Raw genomic sequence first — 22,692 nt, forward strand, 5'->3', positions numbered from 1 at the left:
GCTGTCACATGTAATATTCTGTTCATAGTTGGCTTATCGACAAAAAAGTTTTTTTCCAGGTTCAGACTTCTTCAAACAGACTTAAGTCAAGCGAATAGTTTCAATATAATTCGTTAAGCCTTAGCACAAGTTAATCAAGTTTATCATGCGTGTTTAAATGTATTATACAATATCTGATTAGCATGGCTGCAAGAAAAGCATATAAAAATTGTATGTGATAAGTATGTGATTTATCCTTACCAAAAACATATTCTTTATTTCTTATTCAGTAACTTGTTCTATTGTTAAAATGTAAAAAGGACAACCCTTATCCGGTGCTGCAAATAAGGGGATTGTCGAAGGAGAAAATAAAAACTGGAATTGCTGGTATTGGCTTACTACTTGATATTATTTGTTAGGATTTAAACATGTCAAATAACTGGACATATTTTCTCCCATTTATGAGTTTATACGTGGCTTTAGTTAAGAAATCGCTAAAGAAAAATGAAGATTAAAAAAAGTGGAATTATGTGTTTCCTATTTGATAGTATTTAACGTAGATAATGTACATTAGTTTTAAATAATGCTTCCTAGACTGGAAGAATTTTGATGATTTCTTTTGACAATTCATAATATGTGCAGTGACATATTGGTCATAATTGCTAATAAGCAAAATTATTACATACTCGTTTCTATTTCCCGTTGAGTTACAATGGTACAGGAAACATCAATATATTTTTTTCCATGCACTGACGCCTTAATTTCATGTCGGGTGCGTGACGTATTTTAATGTGTGTCGTTGCATAAATTCTTTCATTTAGTTCAGCATTGTCAGTCTTATTCAGACTATTGAATAAATTCACAATATTTACATTACATTTTTACCTGTAGATACGCATGTAATAAAAAGGTTATAATTACCTTTGCATAGGTAAATATGCACGCGTTCTGCAGCGGAAATATTGCGCGACTTTAATAAGCACTCGTTCTTTAGCGGAAAGTCGCGTAATATTTCCGCTGCAGAACTCGTGCATATTTTCCGGTACAAAGCTGATAACCTATAACTATTCGCCTGACCTGTTAACCTATTAATTTTCATTCAGGACTTGCGAATTCTCTAGTCTAACTATCATAGTATTTGATTTGTAGAATTGATCTTAAAAATATATTAAATATATATTTAATCATTTGTAAGAACTAATTCAACTAATTCAAAAGTTGAAATAACCGGCAGTGTTCTGTGAAATTAAAACACAAGATCTAGCCTGGGAGACAAATGATTTATTTTCATTTCATAAAGTATAATAGGAAACGACAAACGGGAACATTATGACTATCAATAATGATATTTATATTCTAACGATAAACAGACAGGTACATTATTTTAGGTAATTTTAGTCGGCTGTATTGATCGTTTATTTTTAAAGGTATTTGTGTTCTGGATTTTTGTTATAAAACTGACGTTATGATTTTTATCAGTATTTCTTTGTCAGTATATATATATATAAATTTTAACGTTTAGGTACTTTTGGTTCGTTTTCACTTGGTTTAGGGTCACACCGACACAATTATTGGTCATATGAAAGGTGCAATATCGGGTATAATAGCAACATGGTCGGGTACATTGGTAGAACTACCGACTACCCTTAAGCCAACTGAATATTTTCCTCAAAAGAAGAATCCAAGCGAGGTTTCGAACCATTGTCGGTCAGAGAGAAGTAACTCGAACCTCAGAGGCTTTAACGACAAGACCATAGAACGTTAATGTATAACAGAATAAAACTTTAGATGACTTTAAGGTTGGGATTTTATTCCTATTGATATGTACAGTCATTACTTTGAGCATGACGAAATGTCTAATACTAGTAAGTATTTATGTGTCCTACCTCAATATTAAGGTGATACTTGCATAAAAGCTGCTCGATGTAAATATCTCATAACTGACATTGTCATAATATATGTCAAAACATGATAGTTAAAGTTGTTCAAAGTAATAGATAAGAATAAGCCGGAAGATTCCAAACGTCATGGCGCTAAAGGTAAGACGTTAACAGATATAGTGTGTTTACAGTGAAATCAAAAGTAATAAATTAAAACTGAAACACGTGCAGTGTTATTCTTTAAGAGGATTATGTGAGTTATACTCTGGATAAATCATTGAAAACGAAATTTTAAGAGAACCACCCGAGATAAGTGTAACTTTTTATCAGAATTTGAAGTGTGAACAATTTTCGCTCGAAAACATGAATATTGTGGCCGTAGCGATTTCGATGGATTCAACACATTAAATACTCTTTAATATAGTTACAGCACAATTCACACCTGCATAAACAATTGTTATTCCTTCATAGCCTTTCAACAGTAGCTTTGTTCTCAAGCGCTTCAGCAAATTGCATCATCAATACAATCTTCAAATCTTTTAACCTTAAAAGTGATTTTGAGAGATTTGGCATTGTGTTATGTAATGTGACTTTTCTTTCACGAACAACCTTCAAATCTTTTAACCTTAAAAGTGATTTTGAGAGATTTGGCATTGTGTTATGTAATGTGACTTTTCTTTCACGAACGCCCTTCAAATCTTTTAACATTAAAAGTGATTTTGAGAGATTTGGCATTGTGCTACGTAATGTAACTTTTCTTTCGGTACTTATTTCTTCTAATCCAATGGCTGTGTAATTTTCAGCTTGGCATAGCTTTTTATGACCACTTGCTATGTTTACACATCTAAAAAAGCAAGGATAATAACAAACAGGGATTGCCATAGCCTCCCCAAAACGAAACTCACAGCACGCAGATGTGCACTCTACCAACACACAAACTCACATACAAAGCAAACACACGAAGACAAAACGAACAAATAAAGGCACACAATGGGGCACCGCCTTGGAACGCAATACTAATTTAATGAAATTATTCATGTACATATGTAAAAAAAGAAACCATACAAAACCATAATCGAATGAACTCGATAACTCGTCAGATGGCAAAGAACCCATTCAAAGCAAGTCGAAACAAAACAGAAAATATCAATTTCATTATTCGGAAAACAGTTCAATCATGAAAATTGCCTGTCATGCAGTCTTCCATCACTTTCATCGGACATAAAGAGGAAAGCTAGTAAGCGTCCAACTTCTCGTGTAACATTTCTGAATACTAATCATGCGGTATGTCTCAAAATAGCTCAACATAGTCGGGTCATAGCCTGTTGATACTTTTACCGAATGCAATATGGAACTTGCTATGGCTCACGTTCTTACGTTTGTTTGAAACAGATAATACATATGAGCCGTGCCATGAGAAAACCAACATAATGGCTTTGCGACCAGCATGGATCCAGACCAGCCTGCGCATCCGCGCAGTCTGGTCAGGATCCATGCTGTTCGCTAACAGTTTCTCCAATTCCAATAGGCTTTAAAAGCGAACAGCATGGAGCCTGACCAGACTGCGCGGATGCGCAGGCTGGTCTGGATCCATGCTGGTCGCAAACCCACTATGTTGGTTTTTTCATGGCACGGCTCATATAAGTTGTGGCATACGTTTCGCATGAACACATACATGGGAATCGACACTGTAAGTGCCCGTTCTCAATATAATAAAACTGTATAAGATCAAGCATGCAGTTTCTATGATTTTTACCAAGATATAAATATGTTTTATTATCATAGTTATTACGAAATATATGTAGTAAGGAAGTTAATAATGACATTCGCATATGATCCATAATTGTCTTGGTTGAACCGTAGTTTAGATATTACAGGACAAAGGAGTTAAAACTGTGAATAGACGATATGAAATATCTGCTAATTCATCATAAAATGACCGAAAAAGTGAAATTAAAATATACCGCATTCATTGTTTGTTGTTGCTTAAATGGAATCCAACTCTCGCTTGATCATAAGACAAGCCCAGATGTAGAGCAATGGTTTGGGATAAATATGAACCCTGAACGGGATTTCGTTACCAACTAAGAACAAAACGAATCAGGACAGAAGAAATATATCAAAGCAGGTCAGTCTTGCGAACTGCCTGCCAAGCAGTCTTACATCTGCTTGAAACTATTTCAAAGAAGAAGCATGTCGAATTTTAAGACAATATCCACATTACAGTCAGAAAGATTGTGATATAAGTGAATCTCAGGTCCTGGATTGACTTGAACCTTTTAATGAAATATCGTCATGAACAAATCATAATCGTTGAAACCTTCTTAAACCTCCTTCTTTTTAATATATTGTAAAAACATCATAACTAAACAATCTCTTTCAAGGAAACAATTGTGCCGTCATCCTTGCTTGAACTAAAATAACTGCACAATCCGACAAAGCTTACCTTACTCTAAAAGAAATTTTCAATGAAAACATAACTGCAAGTGGCGGGGGGGGGGGGGGGGTGTACTTTTAGCTCTGTTTTAGAAAATGTGTTGAATCCTGTCTTTGAAAAAATAGCCAACATTCTTAGCTATCAGTTTGAAAAAAGGTGTTTCAAGCATTCGGAGGATTGTCTGAAAGTATGTCAATGAAATAATATGTATCTTTAAAAAAGGAAGAAAACACTTTTGATTCTGACAGTTGATTCAAATACGAGATATGCTGCATGCTGCACACTTTTTATTAACTTTTTTTTTGCACCAAAGTCGTCAATTGATAACATTAACAGATTACAGTTAAGATAAAACAATCCGTCGATGCTCTTGTATATCAGACATAGTACTATTATGAATTAATGTTAAACCATTTTGAACACGGTGGAATGTAATACATAGACACTTATAAAATATGAATATTGCTGTCTGAGGGATCAGTTATAGAATATCAACACCAGTATTTACATAAGCTCTTAAGATGCTTCCGCAAACACTTCGCTGCATTACATTTGCTATGATATTCAATAATGTTTGGATGACTAAATTTGCTTATTCCGCAATAATTTTAAATTAAATACAATATGCTTTATTCGTATCATAAAGCAGTTCCTCCTTCCTACTGTTTTGGTATTTTTGTCGTAGGCGTGTGCTGTCTGGAAAACATACGCATGCTTTGACCGTGTTTAATACGCATTTCCTTATTGCGTTGCATATCCGTTTTCGCTATGAAAAAATATATCTGAGCATACATGGATAACGTAATTCGTTAGATAGGTTAACAAGTTCAATCGATTGCAAATATCTGTGGCATATACCGCTTAATTGTTATTACAGAAGGTAATGATTTCAATGTGGTACACACTTTTAACAAAACAGAAACACAATTGAAACTAAAATGAAATTTCGTAATACAGTAATTCTTTTATAAGTTCCTCATACGACATATATTTCCCTTAGGTTGTTGATCTCATACGGGATGTCAAATGCAGTGTTCACCAATAGCTATTATTCTAAATCAAGGGATTGTTCGAAGTTAAACAACAAGAAATAAACATTTCAATTTCATGGTCGCTGTGACCTTGACCTTAAATACAAACGGAAATGCAAATTATCTTTGAATCCATGCCCAGTATTATAAAACTGTAAATGTTTAGATAATTCCTACTCAAGGAAGGAACATAGTTTTCAAAGAAATGAATCTGTATGTTAAGAGAATGGTAGTAAAACGTAAAATTGTCCTTCAGATATCACCAACCGAAGATAGCCTCATTTTTATTTTATGTTCAGATGTTCTACAGGTCAGAGGTTTGAAAAATGCAACCAATTGTCTAACAGGGGATTGAACCAATTTATTGCATACATGTTTGGTTTGATAATATAATACAAAATTTCATTGCCTAATATATGTTTACCTACGTGTTATTATATTTTCTAGTCCTTCAAAATCATGGAGTCCAAATCATGGCATTCAATATCTGTGAAAGAGAATTCCGATTCAGCCAGTGTTAGGGAACGTGAGGGGTATTGCGTTTCTATTTACTTCTCATGAACAGACGCAATCAAAGCGAGTCTGCTGTTGTTTTACTCGGTTGCGTTCTATGCTTTCAAAGAATCTTCCTACAAATTTTATGAAGACATTTCTTACTTTCAGCAATTTGGCAAAATTGTGAAAGAAAAAATAAACTCACTCTAGTTTTATCTTTTCGCCAAGTAATATCTTTATGCTTACCATGCACGTAGATATCTGCCTCCCATAATTTAACAAACTGTTGAAATCAGTTTGATATGTGGAATGTTAATTTTTGGGAAGCAAATAGTAAATGTTAAGATGCGCTTCCTTCCTTCTGTACTTTAGTCATGTGTTAAAATGATGCCAACTCTTTCTTGCCAAATTACGTGTCACAGAACTGTCAGTTCATAGACGCAAACTAATTTGTTTACGTTATTTCTCTTCCAATCTGTATTCTAATGAATTATTTTGTACTGTGGTACGTTAAGAAGTTCCATAACAAAATATAAACATTTGAGATAGATACGTAAATACGAGTACACCTGTATAATTATTGGCGATACACTTGATAGCATTGTAAGAATGTAATTAATAAGTGAATATAACATAGCTAATATTTCTTAATCACAATTACAAGTTTTAAGCTACGGGCCATATTCTCAAGTTCAATTTTGTCGGTTTCTGTGCCTGTAGTTTAAAGGGACCTAAATTATTTCACCCTTATACTGTGTACGGAAGTATAAAGTTTAACGGAAATCACAACAATTATTCTTTTTCAATGTAGGGCAGAAATGTGATTACGTGTTTCACATGTTGTTTTGTTCTTTATTGACGTCTCTTTCAAAATGCCGTCTGATTTTTCAATCTAAGTCGTTTGAGAGATTTCTAAGACAGTCTAGCAGAACTCGTAGAAAATCCTCGCCAACTTAATGTCCTTTGACGACCAATCGTTTTGTGACATTTTTGAACGAACGAAATAGCCATTTCTTCTTGTGAGGTCAATTTTCATTACATCCGGAAATGTATTGTGCTTAACGACGTTATCAAAGCAGGGCCAAATGGAGTTTAATCATGATTACAATAATAGATGCATTACCACCACTGGGGCCAGTCTTTAAACCAGTATCGTCTAAGAAATATATTCTTGTAAATACTATCACATGTATTTTAGTAAAGACAATATGCAAACTTAAGTAACCGTAAAAGTTTCCACAATAACTGATGAAAATTGCTTTTCAAACTTATCAAATAGCCTGGGAGTCTAGCTCTACTTTCCTCTTACTTTCTTGTCTATTGTCATTTCAGGGAAGTTTACGGCCAATTTGGAATACAAAATGTGTCAAATGAGCCATTTACTGAGATGGAAAACGAGATTATATGCTTCATTAGATTATCGCGAATTGTAAACATCATGAAAAGCGTCAAATGGAAGATGATGTCTCGAAAATAAGATACAGATATGGTCGAGAAAAGATACATGATTTCTAAATATGTATTAATAAAAAAAAATAGGATTTGTGATTCAAACCGGCTGGCATGCGCTTCTAAACATCATACAAGAAAAGAATCTAACAAAATATTTTATCCCCCACGGTAGCAAGTAAAATATTTTATCCCCCACGGTAGCGAGTCTACATGCATATATGTTTTCAGTTTCTTTGGTTGTATAAGTCATTGCCACTTTCAGCTAAAATAATCCATTTTTTGTCATTATTAATTAGTAATCTAATATTTTAGCATATATTCATCTGAAATAAATTAAAGACGGAGATAGTATTAGCAAACATAGTAAGATCACGGGTCATGTCAATTTTCTAGTTGTATTAGGTAAAATTATAGAACTTTTATTTAAAACGGCTGTATACGGACTATTATTGAACAAAGCTCATGTTTGATGTTCAGCCCTTTTGCAATTTTACGCTACGCTTTCATCTTTCATTTACATCTGATTGAAAATAATGGTGATTCAAGCATTTGGGGAAATGTCTGGAAAACGTCAATGAAATAACATAACCGCCGTTATTTTCATAATGCATTTTAGCAACAGTATACTAGAATTGTTTAACAGCAGCAAATAATAATTTTCTTCATGTGGAATATATCTTTAAAAAAAAGAAAAAAAAAACACTTTTGATTCTGACAGCTGATTCAAATGCGAGACATGCTGCATGCTGCACAATATTTATTAACCTTTTTTTCACTTAAGACACCAATTAACAACATTAACAGATCAAAGCTGAGATAATACAATGTATGCCAGACAGGGTACTATCATGAATTAATGTTATACCATTTTGAACATTGTGGAATGTAATACATGTCTAAATACTAAGAAAATATGAATATTGCTGTCTGAGAGATCAATTTCAGAAAATCAACATCAGTATTTACATAAGCTCTTAAGATGCTTCCGCAAACACTTCGCTGCATTAGAGATTTGCTATGATATTCAATAATGTTTGGATGACTAAATTTGCTTATTCCGCAATAGTTTTAAATTTAATTATATTGTATATGCTTTATTCGTATCATAAAGTAGTTCCTCCTCCCTATTGTCTTTTTTTGTCGTGACATGTGCTGTCTGGAAAACCTACGTAGAATCATAAGCGAACGCTTTGACCGTGTTTTTATAGTATGCATTTCCTTATTGCGTTGCATATATGTTTTTTGCAATGAAAAATATCTGAACATACACGGATACTGTAATTCGTTAGATAGGTTAACAAGTTCAGTCGATTGCAAATATCTTTAGCAAATACCTCTTAACTGTTATTACAGAAGGTAATGATTTCAATGTGGTACACACTTTTAACAAAGGAGAAACGTAATTTAAACTAAAATGAAATTTCGTAATATTTCTTTTGAAGCTCCTCATACGAGATATATTTCCCTTAGGTTGTTGATCTCATACGGGATGTCAAATGCAGTGTTCACCAAAAACTGTTACTCTAAATCAAGGGATTGTTCAATGTTAAACAACCAGATACATTTCAATTTCAAAGTCATTGTGACCTTGACCTTAAAGCAAACGGAAATACAACGGGTAAGAAATTATCTATGTAAGATTGTCCTTCAGATATGACCAACCGGAGACAGCGTCATTTTTTTTGTATTTTATGTTCAGATGTTCTACAGAGCAGAGATGTAAGCATACCATAAGGGCTTGGTGTTTGCAAAATGCAACCGATTTTCTAACACGAGATTGGACCAGTTCATTGCATCTCGTTTGGTTTGACTATGCATCTGTATAATGCAAAATTTTATTGCCTAATATATGTTTTCCTACGTGTTTGTTATATTTTCTAGTCCTTTAAAATCATGGAGTCCAATCTTTATCTCTGCATTCAGTATCTGTGTAATAGAATTCCGCCTTAGCCAGTGTTAGGGAACTTGAGGGGTATTGCACTTCTACTTACTTCTCATGGACAGACGCAATCAAAGCGAGTCTGCTGTTGTTTTACTCGGTTGCGTTCTATGCTTCCAAAGAATCTTCCTACAAATTTTATAAAGACATTTCTTACTTTCAGCAATTTGGCAAATTAGTGAAATAAAAAATAGAAATACTGTTGAAATCAGAATGTATATTTTTGGGAAGCAAAAAACTAGTAGTAAATATTAAGATGTGCTGCCGTCCTTCTGTACTTAAGGCAAGTGTTAAAATGATGCCAACTCTTTCTTGCCAAATTGCGTATCACAGAACTGTCAGTTCATAGACGCAGAATTTTTTGTTAATGTTTATTTCTCTTCCAATATGTATTCTAATCAATTGCTTTGTACTGTGGTACGTTTACAAGTTCCATAACAAAATATAAACATTTGAGATACGTAAATACGAGTACACCTGTATAATTATTGCAGATGCACTTGATAGCAGTGTAAGAATGTAATAAATGAATATAACATAGCTAATATTTCTTAATCACAATTACAACTTGTAAGCTACTGGCCATATTCTCATGTTCAATTTTTTCAGTTTCTGTGCCTGTAGTTTAAAGAGGCCTAAATTGTGTTGTTTCACAGTTTTACTGTGTACGGAAGAATAAAGTTTAACAGAAATTGTGACAATTATTGTTTTTCAATGTAGGGCAGAAATGTGATTACGTGTTTCTCATGTTCTTTTGTTCTTTATTTTTAGTGAAAACTAAAACATAGTCAATATGGGTTGTGAATGAGAATTTGTCTTCATTTCATTTTTGGACATAACTCAAAACTAAACAATAATTACTAGATTAAGATGGCGTTTGATTTGTATATGTAAAACTACATTTCTATTTTTACGATATACACCACAGGGAACAAAACAAACATTAAACATGTTATATATCTGTCTCAAGAAGGAGCTATTTGACCAGTGGAAATTAATTTATTTTTGTTATAATACAATTTATTCTTAGATCAGACACAGTAAATCAAAACCTGCTATTATTTTTTTTTCTTGTTAGCCTTCTATGCCTCAAAATTATCTTCTTAAAAACTGATTTACCATAAATAACAAAATAAACAAATGAAATATGCTTCTGGAACAATTTCGTGTTTATTAGAATGTCTCTAGCTAACAAGAATGTATAAATAACGGTTTATATGTACAGTCATCGTTATGCGCTTTTAAAACTTATGCACCGAATGCGACTGAAATTATTAAAAATATTTGGTTTTTATGATATTTGTCTATTTTAGTTTTTTTGTCATATTTGGCATGTCAGCATCATTTAATAAAAGTTTTTAAAAAAATGAAAATCATATTGGCTTTTAATAAAAATTGAAATCATATGTATATAATAAAAGATATTGCGTAAATGACAAGCACACAAGTTTAGCTACAGTCATGTTTAAATGAAACATGTTTAGTAGGCATGTATTAAATTATTATTATTATTATACCAGATTTATATAGAGCCCTTTTCATGATCAATTTCACGTTCAAAGGCGCTTTACATAGTTCAAATGCAGCCACACAGGGCGCATTATTCATCCTCTACTAGTACAGACACAAAGCGATCTGACCATAGGGACAGAGTGAGACAAAGCCCCCACGACAGAGAGATCAGAAATCAGATGCAGGCTTGTCCGGCTAACTTAGCCTAGCACGTTTCGAATAGACAGACTGGTTCTTTAACGTACCCAGTGTATAGCACTGATACACGCAAGGATTGCCTGGGTTCCCGACCAGTACACCTCTAGTTGGGTGGGAAACACTGAAAAGCGTTTCTGAAAATTCCCGAGTAGCTGCCGGACATCAGGATTGGAAGGCCAGTGTGCAAACCACTGAGCTATCCGTCCACCCAAAGTTAAAGCAGGTAAAAAGATTAATTTCTGTAATTCCATGCAATGCAAATTCTGTTAAAGTTGTAAAAGAATTTTGATAATCCTGTATAAGTTTCAATTAGCAAAGACTTATGCAGCCAAAGCAAATAAAACATTTCACTTGTAAACTCGTTACAATGGCGAAGCACAATGTTTTGGTTGGCGTGTATGAGCTCTTGTTAGCCGTTGAAAATCACAAAATCATATTACTTTATAAAATTTTTAGAAAACTTCCAGATCTTCTCTAGGTAATCTGTATCTAATTGTCAGTGACTTCGTCTTTCACATTTCGTCTTTCCTGATACGACTATATGTATATAGACGTTGTAAATAATAGAGCAAATAATTTCCTTTTCCATCTCAATAAATGGCTCATTTGACACATTTTGTTATTCGAAATTGACCGTAAACGTTCTTTAAAGGACATAAGACCAGGAAATGACAGTAAAATACATCTAGACTCCTAGACGTACATTCTTAGCCATGCCTGTTTAATAAAACGATGGGGCAATTACTGACACTTGTTGAGAAATTTCTACATGCACTAGCAAATATGACATACATTGAAGCTATAGACAGGAGTAAGAAGGTTGTTCAAAAAAATGTAACGCAGTCTTCTGCTGTCCAAAGCCGCCTGTCGTGTATTGTGCATTGTAAAATATAGTTAGTGTTATTCGCAGTCTTTGTGAAACTTGGCCACATAATTTTTTCATATTTTTTCGGCGGTTGTAGAAACGTGATAAAATATACTTTTTGATAGATGTTCGAATAACCAGTCTGCTGTATCTTTTCGCTACAATTTATGCTTGTGGCTGTCCCACGGCCTTTACGATGCGTGGTTCTGACGGTGTCTGCAGTGTTCTGAGCTCCCAGGAAATCTACCCTTATCTTTTAATTTTAATCCTTGTCTTTTATAATTTATTTTTTCATATATTTCTTATGATAAGCTTGACAGCAAACAGAGCTGTCGCTGGAAAGCATATTTAATCCGTTTTGAAAAGTCATTCGCATCAATAAAGCTGAAAACTTAATATGAAGGTCACTTAAATTTCTGTTGTTTTCATCTCACAAAGACTGCTAGATCGCCCATAGAAATAGCCGAAAGTAATCGATACCTTTACTAGGAAATGCTATAATATTACAATAATCTATTACTTAGACAATGGTGGTTAAAAGACTGGTCCCAGTAGTGGTAATGCATCTATTATTGTAATCATAATTAAACTCCATTTGGTCCTCCTTTGAAAACGTCGTTAAGTACAATACACTTCCGGATGAAATGGAAAATGTCTTTTTAGGGAGAATTTGCTGTTTCGTCCGAGTCGTAAAGTTTTCTTTCAAAGACGACACAACAAAGATACTATTGGTCGTTAAAGCGCAATATATTAGTGAGGTTTTGTTAAGAATTCCGATAGATTGTCTTTGAGATCTTTCAAACGACTTGGAATCGAAAAGCGACGACATTTTGTCAGAGAACACAATCAGTGAGGTTCTCAAAAGAACAAGCGAAGTAGATAATGACATTTTCACTGTAGATTGAGTGAGAAAAGGTGGAATTTCTTTGAAATTGATTATTTACGTGAATTACATTCATTTCAATTCTTCTGTATATAGTAAAGTGGCACAACAATGTAGGTTACGCCGAGAGTAACTCTTTTAAAGGAAATTGAAAGTTTTCGTTCCAATTTTGAGTAACTTCCGATTTAGAAATATTAAATCTGTTTATGTCTCTAGCTAATTGCAGTCTGACGTTGTTATCAAGTGCATTTGTAATAATTATACAGATGTCTACTTATTTCAAATATTTGTACTCTGTAATTGAAAATCAATCTAAATTCTCACTGATATCGATATATATTTTCAAAATGAATTCCGAAGCCAGATGTTATTCAACATAATGGTCTAAAGCTAAGCACGATACCGGAAGAAGATGCTGTTATTGTCACGTTCTCTGCAACGGATAATTACATATACATATAAATAGACCAGGTGCCTACGTAATTTTAAAATTCGATGATATAAAATTTTTAAAACCACTATAGGAGCTGGGTAATGTCACTATTTCAGATTACAAAGTTATAATTTTCAAATACTTGTGTTTGCCTTGATATTAACCATATCTAAATAATGTGGGAATATTGCGGAACTTACATTAATTTTATCAATAAATGCTTTAATAGTAAAGCATATCTAATTCTGCGATGAGATTTTGAAGCATCTTGAGAGCTTATGTAAATACCGACGTTGCTTTGCTGTAATTGATCTGCAAGACAGCTATTGTCTAAATGGTTAGACAGTCATTAAATTGTACACAGCCGCTATCAAAATAATTCATCAGCACACAAGTTCGTTTGGTACATATAATCACCAACTTATGATTTAACTCTACTTTGTTATGTATTTTCGGCATGTATTGCTTTGTTGTCGAGTTAGCATCATTAAAATGAAAGAAACTGACTGAGAAGGTGCATAAGAGGAAGGAAGCACGTCTCACATTTTAATTATTAGGTTCTGTACGTTTGTTTAAAAAATGATGTGCACAAAAAAGCGTTCTAAAATAGGCAACTGAACACACACACACGAACTTTACAATTTTAACGACATTATTTGTCCTTTTTTTATTCTGTTATATATATATATAGAATAGAATAGTTTTATTATGCAATTAACCTGACAAGATTCATGAGCATAGCATCAATACAATTCAAAATCTAAAACATGGTAGGGCAAGATGACAAAAATGCATTTATATTGTACAAAAATAGAAAGCTGAAAATTAAGACGACAGCTATATGTATATCACAAGTGTACGTCTACATACCTTTAGACCCTATTTGTATTATTTCTTACTTCAAAAGCTTTGTGTATATATAAATAAATAAATTAGGTACATCAATGATATTATCACTTTTAAGTAACTGTAAAAACTTAAAAAAAAAGCTAGGATGGCGCCAGAAATAATTTCTAATATACTGTTTTCGGAGGCTTAAGAAATCCTGGCATTCTATAACGAAATGATATTCGTCCTCGAGTGCATTACAACATGTACATTTACGGTCGTCATAAGGGATACTTTCTGGTTTTCTCCATCTGCCTGTTTCCACTGCAAGTCTATGAGAGGCTAGTCTTAATCTAGACAGTGCAAACCGAAATTTTTTTATAGTTACAATATTCAGATATTCATTAAATTTGAAGTCAAACAGATTTCTATAAAATATAGCTCTACTCGATTCATGTAAACTTGTTCTTAAGTCTTGTACGTAAATGTCCTTAATACGTTGTTTCAACAGACGCAGAAATATGTTGACATCCCCTACTCCCTGTGAAAGCCAGACATCATAATAACCTAACCTTGATAATATATGTTTAACCTGTGAAACCCAATTTATTTTCTCTGGATTTAACTCGACACAACTTTTTAAACAATTATAGACCTGTTTAATATATTTGTCTTCATTAGAGTTACAGATTTTCAACCAGTATTTTATAGTGTTCAAATTTCTGCCATTTTGGAGATTCATTCTACCCGAATCTCCATAAATGAAAGAGTTCTGGGTTGTGACTTTAACACCAAGTAACCTTTTACAAAAACCTAAGTGTATACGTTCAACTTGTGACCCTTTGTTGAATCCCCATACTTCAGAAGCATAATTAAGTATTGGTAATATGAGTTTGTCAAAAAGATCAAGAGTATGCTTAGGTTGTAAGTCTGTAAATTTATTTAAGTATTTATTCATTTTAAAAATGGCTTTTAGTGCTTGGCCTGCTAGCATCTTATCTGTCTCATTAAATGACCCGTACAATACATAGACTTATCAAAGAATTTAGTATAAATATATTATCAATCGTGCACATCCCTTTTCGAAAACCAGCTTGAGCCTCAATATAAACAAAATATTTCTCAGCCCAGCAATTTAACCTTTCATTTAAAATACGTGTGAATAATTTTCCTAAAGTGCTAAGTAGTGTAATGCCTCTGTAATTTGCAGGGTCATTTTCGTCACCCACTTTTGAAATTGAAATTATAAACCCTTCAAACCATTTTTCTGGAAAATAACCAATGTTCAAACAGGTATTAAATAATTTATGAAAATAATGTATTAAAGCATCCGCCCCATCCGCCCCATGTATGAAAAATTCATTCAGAAATAAGTCCGGGCCTCCACTTGTATTTGGGCGTAATTCTTTGATAGCTTTGCGTATTTCATACATAGTGATTTCCAAATCTAGCTCCGCGAACTTAACCTGCATTTCCCCATCTAGAAAGTACGGTGTTCCGTTTGGACAATCGTGACTTTTTATTTGAAACAAAACCGCGATGCACGATGGTACGATGACGAAAACGCGATGGCGCGATGGCACGATGATGAAACAACGATGGTACGATGGTGAAAACGCGATAGCACGATGGTGAAATCACGATGGTGCGATGGTACGATGGTGAAATATCGATGTAATATCGCGTTTTCATCATCGTACCATCGCGTTTTCACCATCGTGTCATCATACCATCGCGTTTTCATCATCGTACCATCGCGTTTCCACCATCGTGCCATCGCGTTTTCATCATCATACCATCGCATTATCACCATCGTACCATCGCGTTTTCACCGTCGTACCATCGCGTTATCACCATCGTACCATCGCATTATCATCATCGTACCATCGCCTTCCGGTGGTCATGCGCAGTGATACAGTATATGTGTCAGTAATACAGGCTTGTTAAATCTCATTTTCACATTGCACTATGTACCTTCAACATCCTAACAAGAATAACTATTACATCCGGCTTTCTATTTACATTCATGCATACATAAATACAAAGGACATGGCCTTGAAGATTTTACACAGTTTTAATGACTTGAGCACTGAACATTTTGAAAAACATTTTGCAAAACAGCAGAATCTAAATGGTAAATTTCTTCTCACAAAATACATTAAGATACATTCATCTATTGTTGACAAAAATTCAAGTGTACGAAACTACGCATTTCTAACCGGAAGGCGATGGTACGATGGTGAAAACGCGATGGCACGATGGTGAAAACGCGATGGTACGATGATGAAAACGCGATGGCACGATGGTACGATGATGAAAACGCGATGGTACGATGGTGAAACCGCGATGGTACGATGGTGATAACGCGATGGCACGATGGTGAAAACGCGATGGCACGATGGTGATAACGCGATGGCACGATGGTGATAACGCGATGGCACGATGGTGAAAACGCAATGGTACGATGATGAAAACGCGATGACACGATGGTACGATGATGAAAACGCGATGGCACGATGATGCGATGGTGAAAACGCGATGGTACGATGATGAAAACGCGATATTACATCGACATTTCACCATCGTACCATCGCACCATCGCGATTTCATCATCGTGCCATCGCGTTTTCACCATCGTACCATCGTTGTTTTATCATCGTGCCATCGTGAAGTAAGAAATAATACAAATAGGGTCTAAAGGTATGAAGACGTACACTTGTGATATACATATAGCTGTCGTCTTAATTTTCAGCTTTCTATTTTTGTACAATATAAATTCATATTAACACTAACCTATGTTAAAACAACTATTCCAAACACTATTTGATCTAATACATGCTGTCTTTCCCGTTTAACAGTTTATTTAGACAATGAAACTTGTATCAAGTTTGTACTTTTTGTCATCTTGCCCTACCATGTTTTAGATTTTGAATTGTATTCATGCTATGCTCATGAATCTTGTCAGGTTTATTGCATAATAAAACTATTCTATTCTCTCTCTCTCTCTATAGAGAGTAACTTCCGATTTAGAAATATTAAATTAGTTTATGTCTCTAGCTAATTGCAGTCTGACGATGCCATCGCACCATGGTGATTTCACCATCGTGCTATCGCGTTTTCACCATCGTACCATCGGTATATATATATGGTATCGAAACTAATCTTATTGGGTTAGTGGACTTGCTGTGGCATGTGCATGTTCGTTTGTACTGCTAGGCGCTTTGCCGTAATTGGTCTGGTATATTGTGGTGGTGATTTAGTTCGTATTAATTAATTCTCTCTACTATATAATAATTTATAATGCGAACTTGTATCCTAGCGGATCTCACGTATGGGAAAGTCAACTGTTCTGAATATAATTATATCCTTTAACGCAAATTATCTATATATATTCAATGTATCCTCGAGATCCAGTTAACTTTCAGAGAGAGAAAATATAGCTTCTCTGGTCCCAATCAGTTATAAAGACTAAAAAGTCACTACTGATTTGTGAGACATGAAAACAGAGATTTGAGTATATATATGCAAATGTTGAACCAGTACGAATGTGTAGTACAATTCGGGCTCGTATATAAAGCAGTATCGAAACTAATCTTATTGGGTTAGTGGACTTGCTGTGGCATGTGCATGTTCGTTTGTACTGCTAGGCGCTTTGCCGTAATTGGTCTGGTATATTGTGGTGGTGATTTAGTTCGTATTAATTAATTCTCTCTACTATATAATAATTTATAATGCGAACTTGTATCCTAGCGGATCTCACGTATGGGAAAGTCAACTGTTCTGAATATAATTATATCCTTTAACGCAAATTATCTATATATATTCAATGTATCCTCGAGATCCAGTTAACTTTCAGAGAGAGAAAATATAGCTTCTCTGGTCCCAATCAGTTATAAAGACTAAAAAGTCACTACTGATTTGTGAGACATGAAAACAGAGATTTGAGTATATATATGCAAATGTTGAACCAGTACGAATGTGTAGTACAATTCGGGCTCGTATATAAAGCAGTATCGAAACTAATCTTATTGGGTTAGTGGACTTGCTGTGGCATGTGCATGTTCGTTTGTACTGCTAGGCGCTTTGCCGTAATTGGTCTGGTATATTGTGGTGGTGATTTAGTTCGTATTAATTAATTCTCTCTACTATATAATAATTTATAATGCGAACTTGTATCCTAGCGGATCTCACGTATGGGAAAGTCAACTGTTCTGAATATAATTATATCCTTTAACGCAAATTATCTATATATATTCAATGTATCCTCGAGATCCAGTTAACTTTCAGAGAGAGAAAATATAGCTTCTCTGGTCCCAATCAGTTATAAAGACTAAAAAGTCACTACTGATTTGTGAGACATGAAAACAGAGATTTGAGTATATATATGCAAATGTTGAACCAGTACGAATGTGTAGTACAATTCGGGCTCGTATATAAAGCAGTATCGAAACTAATCTTATTGGGTTAGTGGACTTGCTGTGGCATGTGCATGTTCGTTTGTACTGCTAGGCGCTTTGCCGTAATTGGTCTGGTATATTGTGGTGGTGATTTAGTTCGTATTAATTAATTCTCTCTACTATATATATATATATATATATATATATATTTCTCTCTACTATATATATATATATATATATATATATATATCAAACACAATAAAAAAAGGACAAATAATGTCGTTAAAATTGTAAAGGTCGTGTGTGTGTTCAGTTGCCTATTTTAGAACGCTTTTTTGTGCACATCATTTTTTAAACAAACGTACAGAACCTAATAATTAAAATGTGAGACGTGCTTCCTTCCTTTTATGCACCTTCTCAGTCAGTTTCTTTCATTTTAATGATGCTAACTCGACAACAAAGCAACATTTTTGCCGAAAATACATAACAAAGTAGAGTTAAATCATAAGTTGGTGATTATATGTACCAAACGAACTTGTGTGCTGATGAATTATTTTGATAGCGGCTGTGTACAATTTAATGACTGTCTAACCATTTAGACAATAGCTGTCTTGCAGATCAATTACAGCAAAGCAACGTCGGTATTTACATAAGCTCTCAAGATGCTTCAAAATCTCATCGCAGAATTAGATATGATTTACTATTAAAGCATTTATTGATAAAATTAATGTTAGTTCCGCAATATTCCCACATTATTTAGATATGGTTAATATCAAGGCAAACACAAGTATTTGAAAATTATAACTTTGTAATCTGAAATAGTGACATTACCCAGCTCCTATAGTGGTTTTAAAAATTTTATATCATCGAATTTTAAAATTACGTAGGCACCTGGTCTATTTATATGTATATGTAATTATCCGTTGCAGAGAACGTGACAATAACAGCATCTTCTTCCGGTATCATGCTTAGCTTTAGACCATTATGTTGAATAACATCTGGCTTCGGAATTCATTTTGAAAATATATATCGATATCAGTGAGAATTTAGATTGATTTTCAATTACAGAGTACAAATATTTGAAATACGTAGACATCTGTATAATTATTACAAATGCACTTGATAACAACGTCAGACTGCAATTAGCTAGAGACATAAACAAATTTAATATTTCTAAATCGGAAGTTACTCAAAATTGGAACGAAAACTTTAGATTTCCTTTAAAAGAGTTACTCTCGGCGTAACCTACATTGTTGTGCCACTTTACTATATACAGAAGAATTGAAATGAATGTAATTTACGTAAATAATTTATTTCAAAAAAATTCCACCTTTTCTCACTCAATCTACAGTGAAAATGTCAGTATCTACTTCGCTTGTTCTTTTGAGAACCTCACTGATTGTGTTCTCTGACAAAATGTCGTCGCTTTTCGATTCATTCCAAGTCGTTTGAAAGATCTCAAAGACAATCTATCGGAACTCTTAACAAAACCTCACTAACATATTACTCTTTAACGACCAATAGTATCTTTGTTGTGTCGTCTTTGAAAGAAAACTTTACGACTCGGACGAAACAGCAAATTCTCCCTAAAAAGACATTTTCCATTTCATCCGGAAGTGTATTGTACTTAACGACGTTATCAAAGGAGGACCAAATGGAGTTTAATTATGATTACAATAATAGATGCATTACCACTACTGGGACCAGTCTTTTAACAAGTATTGTCTAAGTAATAGATTATTGTAATATTATAGCATGTTCCTAGTAAAAGTATCGATCACTTTCGGCTATTTCTATGGGCGATCTAGCAGTCTTTGTGAGATGAAAACAACAGAAATTTAAGTGACCTTCATATTAAGTTTTCAGCTTTATTGATGCGAATGACTTTTCAAAACGGATTAAATATGCTTTCCTACGAAAACTCTGTATGCTATCAAGCTTATCATAAGACAATCTGACTAAAGTACTTGATCTTCTAAACGAAGATCTGAGAACGACCCATTCACATTCGTCTTCTGTATATTTTGGATTTCCAATATTGCTATTTTTATTTTCGCAAATCTATTTTTGTTTGAACCAATCAGACAATTTGTTCGAATGTCAGAGTAAGAAAAATTTGCAGTTAATCCAGGGCTCGAACCCGGGACCTCTCGCTTACAGAGCAAGTGCCCTACCGACTGAGGCCCTACCGACTGAGCTAACCGGCTATCTGACATCTTTCGACATAAAAATTGTTGAAACCAAGGCTTTTTAAAGCTTGCAGAATGATGTAAGTTAGCTTTTGATTGGCTAGCGAAAGGGTTGTCAGAACGAGGCCATCAATAGCTCGTTGTCAGATCCTATGCGTAGCGTAATAGGAGATGTACTTTAGTCAGATTGATCATAAGAAATATAATGTATGAAAAATAAATTATAGAAGACAAGGATTAAAATTAAAAGATAAGGGTAGATTTCCTGGGAGCTCAGAACACTGCAGACACCGTCAGAACCACGCATCGTAAAGGTCGTGGGACAGCCACAAGCATAAATTGTAGCGAAAAGATACAGCAGACTGGTTATTCGAACATCTATCAAAAAGTATATTTTATCACGTTTCTACAACCACCGAAAAAATATGAAAAAATTATGTGGCCAAGTTTCACAAAGACTGCGAATAACACTAACTATATTTTACAATGCACAATACACGACAGGCGGCTTTGGACAGCAGAAGACTGCGTTACATTTTTTGAACAACCTTCTTACTCCTGTCTATAGCTTCAATGTATATCATATTTGCTAGTGCATGTAGAAATTTCTCAACAAGTGTCAGTCATTGCCCCATCGTTTTATTAAACAGGCATGGCTAAGAATGTACGTCTAGGAGTCTAGATGCATTTTACTGTCATTTCCTGGTCTTATGTCCTTTAAAGAACGTTTACGGTCAATTTCGAATAACAAAATGTGTCAAATGAGCCATTTATTGAGATGGAAAAGGAAATTATTTGCTCTATTATTTACAACGTCTATATACATATAGTCGTATCAGGAAAGACGAAATGTGAAAGACGAAATCACTGGCAATTAGATACAGATTACCTAGAGAAGATCTGGAAGTTTTCTAGATATTTCATAAAGTAATATGATTTTGTGATTTTAAACGGCTAACAAGAGCTCATACACGCCAACCAAAACATTGTGCTTCGCCATTGTAACGAGTTTACAAGTGAAATGTTTTATTTGCTTTGGCTGCATAAGTCTTTGCTAATTGAAACTTATACAGGATTATCAAAATTCTTTTACAACTTTAACAGAATTTTCATTGCATGGAATTACAGAAATTAATCTTTTTACCTGCTTTAACTTTGGGTGGACGGATAGCTCAGTGGTTTGCACACTGGCCTTCCAATCCTGATGTCGGGGGTTCGATCTCCGGCAGCTACTCGGGAATTTTCAGAAACGCTTTTCAGTGTTTCCCACCCAACTAGAGGTGTACTGGTCGGGAACCCAGGCAATCCTTGCGTGTATCAGTGCTATACACTGGGCACGTTAAAGAACCAGGTTGTCTATTCGAAACGTGCTAGGCTAAGTTAGCCGGACAAGCCTGCATCTGATTTCTGATCTCTCTGTCGTGGGGGCTTTGTCTCACTCTGTCCCTATGGTCAGATCGCTTTGTGTCTGTACTAGTAGAGGATGAATTATGCGCCCTGTGTGGCTGCATTTGAACTATGTAAAGCGCCTTTGAACGTGAAATTGATCATGAAAAGGGCTCTATATAAATCTGGTATAATAATAATAATAATTTAATACATGCCTACTAAACATGTTTCATTTAAACATGACTGTAGCTAAACTTGTGTGCTTGTCATTTACGCAATATCTTTTATTATATACATATGATTTCAATTTTTATTAAAAGCCAATATGATTTTCATTTTTTAAAAAACTTTTATTAAATGATGCTGACATGCCAAGTATGACAAAAAAAACTAAAATAGACAAATATCATAAAAACCAAATATTTTTAATAAATTCAGTCGCATTCGGTGCATAAGTTTTAAAAGCGCATAACGATGACTGTACATATAAACCGTTATTTATACATTCTTGTTAGCTAGAGACATTCTAATAAACACGAAATTGTTCCAGAAGCATATTTCATTTGTTTATTTTGTTATTTAAGGTAAATAAGTTTTTAAGAAGATAATTTTGAGGCATAGAAGGCAAACAAGAAAAAAAAATAATAGCAGGTTTTGATTTACTGTGTCTGATCTAAGAATGAATTGTATTATAACAAAAATAAATTAATTTTCACTGGTCAAATAGCTCCTTCTTGAGACAGATATATAACATGTTTAATGTTTGTTTTGTTCCCTGTGGTGTA

Source organism: Mercenaria mercenaria, chromosome 12 (assembly GCF_021730395.1).
Source record: "Mercenaria mercenaria strain notata chromosome 12, MADL_Memer_1, whole genome shotgun sequence".
In the NCBI taxonomy this organism is placed as follows: Eukaryota; Metazoa; Mollusca; class Bivalvia; order Venerida; family Veneridae; genus Mercenaria; species Mercenaria mercenaria.